Raw genomic sequence first — 4,295 nt, 5'->3', positions numbered from 1 at the left:
ACCAACAAGAACAACAAGAACAACAGGTTATGGGCGGCCTTGTTGTTCAGGGTTTTATGGGTGTACACTTTCTGACGGATATGACGTAGGAATAATTAAGGAAATAACTCTACCTAAAATCACGCCTCCCAATTATGACGTAGGAATATTAATAAGCTTAGGGCATACGTCATAAGAAAATAGGCCGCGCCCATAAAACCCTACTATCTACTCATAAGAGTAACAGCAATGTCGCCGATCCTGCTACGGTCGTATTGTAACAGCAACAACATGTATCGATTTTAAAACTGTCAGTTCCAGCGCCTCGCAAAGCTACCCTTCTGTGATCGTTTGTTCTCAAGGTCAGGATTTCTTGACACTCCGAGGAAGAGAAAACGATGGCCGGCCGCGTTACAGGGACAGATAACAAAGCACTAGCACGCGTGCACCGCGGGTTGTTTCCGCCCGGTTTCGAACCAGGGACCTTTCGCGTGTGAGGCGAACGTGATAGCCACTACACTACGGAAACCGACCTGTCGTGGTGTTTCGAATGGCTCCCATCGAAGCCGGCTGGTAAAACGCGCACAGGCGTTTCCCGTGGGCCAGCCTGTGAGATAAAGGCTTCTATTTTCACTGACCTATTTTGCATTGCTCAAGGACACATCAGGACACTTTGGAAACTCTTTCAAAGGAAGAACGCCCTGAGCTATGACAAGACTTACACTTACCCCAACAAGGTGATGCTCACTGGCTTGTTCAAACAGCTGCTGCTCGTCTTGTGCCACCATCAGACAATCACAGAGCTATTGTGCCTTCTACACCTTACGGTAGCTTTACTTTAACAATAATAATGACGGCGACCTCGACGACAAAAAGAAAAACAAGAACAACAACAACAACAAGAACAATAACATCATCATCAGATTTTTATTAAAAGTGGCTACACCAGCGTTTACAATTTCAACCTGTCGACGGACGGACGCTCTGAGTGCACCGATTTCGGGATACTTCGGAAACTCTTTCAAAGGCAGGACGCCCTGCGATCAGACAGTGCGTGCACTTAGCCCAACAAGGTGATGCTGAATGGCTTGTTCAAACGGCTGGTGGTCTTCCTTCACCACCAGACTATCAGAGCTATTGTGCCTTCTACACCTTACGGTAGCAACAAATCTAACTACTGCTTTACTTTAACAATGATAATGACGGCGACCACGACGACAACAAGAACAACAACAACAACAACAACAACAACAACATCATCATCATCATCATCATCAGATTTTAATTAAAAGTGGCTACACCAGCGTTTACAATTTCATCCTGTCGACGGACGGACGCTCTGAGTGCACCGATTTCGGGATACTTCGGAAACTCTTTCAAAGGCAGGACGCCCTGCGATCAGACAGTGCCTGCACTTAGCCCAACAAGGTGATGCTGAATGGCTTGTTCAAACGGCTGGTGGTCTTCCGTCACCACCAGACTATCAGAGCTATTTTGCGCCTTCAACTACATAAGAGTAACAGCAATGTCGCCGATCCTGCTACGGTCGTATTGTAACAGCAACAACATGTATCGATTTTAAAAGTGTCAGTTCCAGCGCCTCGCAAAGCTACCCTTCTTACATCGTTTGTTCTCAAGGTCAGGATTTCTTGCCACTCCGAGGAAGAGAAAACGACAGCCACCCTTGGGGCAGAGAGATGGGGGACGGGTTGTTTCCGCCCGGTTTCGAACCGGGGACCTTTCGCGTGTGAGGCAAACGTGATAGCCACTACACTACGGAAACCGACCCGTCCTGGTGTTTCAAATAACTCCTATCGAAGCCGGCTGGTAAAACGCACACAGGCGTTTCCCGTGGGCCAGCCTGTGAGATAAAGGTTTCTATTTTCACTGACCTATTTTGCATTGCTCAAGGGCACATCAGGACACTTTGGAAACTCTTTCAAAGGAAGAACGCCCTGAGCTATGACAAGACTTACACTTACCCCAACAAGGTGATGCTCAATGGCTTGTTCAAACAGCTGCTGCTTGTCTTGTGCCACCATCAGACAATCACAGAGCTATTGTGCCTTCTACACCTTACGGTAGCTTTACTTTAACAATAATAATGACGGCGACCACGACGACAACAAGAACAACAACAACAACAACAATAACATCATCATCAGATTTTAATTAAAAGTGACTACACCAGCATTTACAATTTCAACCTGTCGATTGACGGACGCTCTGAGTGCACCAATTTCGGGCACTCCAATGAAGAAAAGCCACCTACCGCCTCCGGGGAACCACGAGGGCAAGCAGGACGAAAAGGGCCGGCCCACAGCAGGCTGTTTCCGCCCGGTTTCAAACCGGGGACCTTTCGTGCGTTAGGCGAACATGATAACCGCTACACTTCGGAAACTGACACCGTCACCTCTTGCTTAGAACGGTTACCGTTGGAGACTGCTGGTAAAACCGACCCGTCCTGGCGTTTCGAATGGCTCCCATCGAAGCCGGCTGGTAAAACGCGCACAGGGGTTTCCCGTGGGCCAGCCTGTGAGATAAAGGTTTCTATTTTCACTGACCTATTTTGCATTGCTCAAGGGCACATCAGGACACTTTGGAAACTCTTTCAAAGGAAGAACGCCCTGAGCTATGACAAGACTTACACTTACCCCAACAAGGTGATGCTCAATGGCTTGTTCAAACAGCTGCTGCTCGTCTTGTGCCACCATCAGACAATCACTGAGCTATTGTACCTTCTACACCTGACGGTAGCAACAAATCTAACTACTGCTTTACTTTAACAATAATAATGACGGCGACCACGACGACAACAAGAAAAACAAGAACAACAACAACAACAAGAACAAGAACAACAACATCATCATCATATTTTAATTAAAAGTGGCTACACCAGCGTTTACAATTTCAACCTGTCGACGGACGGACGCTCTGAGTGCACCGATTTCGGGACACTTAGGAAACTCTATCAAAGGCAGGTCGCCCTGCGCTCTGACAGTGCCTGCACTTAGCCCAACAAGGTGATGCTGAATGGCTTGTTCAAACGGCTGGAGGTCCTCCGTCACCACCAGACTATCAGAGCTATACTGCGCCTTCGACTACATAAGAGTAACAGCAATGTCGCTGATCCTGCTACGGTCGTATTGTAACAGCTACAACATGTATCGATTTTAAAAGTGTGAGTTCCAGCGCCTCGCAAAGCTACCCTTCTGCGACCGTTTGTTCTCAAGGTCAGGATTTCTTGCCACTCCGAGGAAGAGAAAACGACGGCCGGCCTTGGGGCAGAGAGATGGCGACGGGTAACATGGCACTGGCACGAGTGCACCGCAGGTTGATTCCGCCCGGTTTCGAACCGGGGACTTTTCGCGTGTGAGGCAAACGTGATAGCCACTACACTACGGAAAACGACCCGTCCTGGCGTTTCGAATGGCTCCCATCGAAGCAGGCTGATAAAACACGCACAGGCGTTTCCCGTGGGCCAGCCTGTGAGATAAAGGTTTCTATTTTCACTGACCTATTTTGCATTGCTAAAGGGCACATCAGGACACTTTGGAAACTCTTTCAAAGGCAGGACGCCCTGCGCTCTGACAGTGCCTGCACTTAGCCCAACAAGGTGATGCTGAATGGCTTGTTCAAACGTCTGGTGGTCTTCCTTCACCACCAGACTATCAGAGCTATTGTGCCTTCTACACCTTACGGTAGCAACAAATCTAACTACTGCTTTACTTTAACAATAATAATGACGGCGACTACGACGACAACAAGAACAACAAGAACAACAACAACAACATCATCATCATCATCATCAGATTTTAATTAAAAGTGGCTACACCAGCGTTTACAATTTCAACCTGTCGACGGACGGACGCTCTGAGAGCACCGATTTCGGGCACTCCAATGAAGAAAAGCCACCCACCGCCTGCAGGGAACCACGAGGGCAAGCAGGACGAAAAGGGCCGGCCCAAAGCAGGCTGTTTCCGCCCGGTTTCGAACCGGGGACCTTTCGCGCGTTAGGCAAATGTGATAACCGCTACACTACAGAAACTGACAACGCCGCCTCTTGCTTCAAACGGTTACCGTTGGAACCTGCTGGTAAAACGGGCTCAGGCGTTTCAGGTCGGCTAGACTGTGAGATGGCGTCTGAAGTGCCGCGAAAGGATGCCATTTTCACAGACCTGTTTGGCATTGCTAAAGGGCACATCAGGACACTTCGGAAACTCTTTCGAAGGCAGGACGCCCTGCGCTCTGACAGTGCCTGCACTTAACCCAACAAGGTGATGCTGAATGGCTTGTTCAAACGGCTGGTGGTCTTC

The 4,295-nt window shown here is 48.7% G+C and overlaps 3 non-coding genes across 3 annotated transcripts; all 3 read right to left on the bottom strand.

Annotated features, from left to right (window-relative positions):
* Positions 1-435: 435 nt before the first annotated feature.
* On the bottom strand, positions 436-508 carry trnav-cac (transfer RNA valine (anticodon CAC)). Its single transcript has one exon. It is a non-coding gene; the product is annotated as a tRNA-Val (tRNA).
* A 1,181-nt stretch (positions 509-1,689) lies between these two features.
* Positions 1,690-1,762, bottom strand: trnav-cac (transfer RNA valine (anticodon CAC)). Its single transcript has one exon. It is a non-coding gene; the product is annotated as a tRNA-Val (tRNA).
* Positions 1,763-3,954: 2,192 nt separating this feature from the next.
* On the bottom strand, positions 3,955-4,027 carry trnav-aac (transfer RNA valine (anticodon AAC)). The gene has a single exon. It is a non-coding gene; the product is annotated as a tRNA-Val (tRNA).
* Positions 4,028-4,295: the final 268 nt, after the last annotated feature.

Source organism: Amia ocellicauda (assembly GCF_036373705.1).
Source record: "Amia ocellicauda isolate fAmiCal2 chromosome 11 unlocalized genomic scaffold, fAmiCal2.hap1 SUPER_11_unloc_1, whole genome shotgun sequence".
Lineage (NCBI taxonomy): Eukaryota > Metazoa > Chordata > Actinopteri > Amiiformes > Amiidae > Amia > Amia ocellicauda.
Note: the sequence above shows the minus strand (reverse complement) of the source record. Positions and strands in the feature narration are given on the sequence as shown.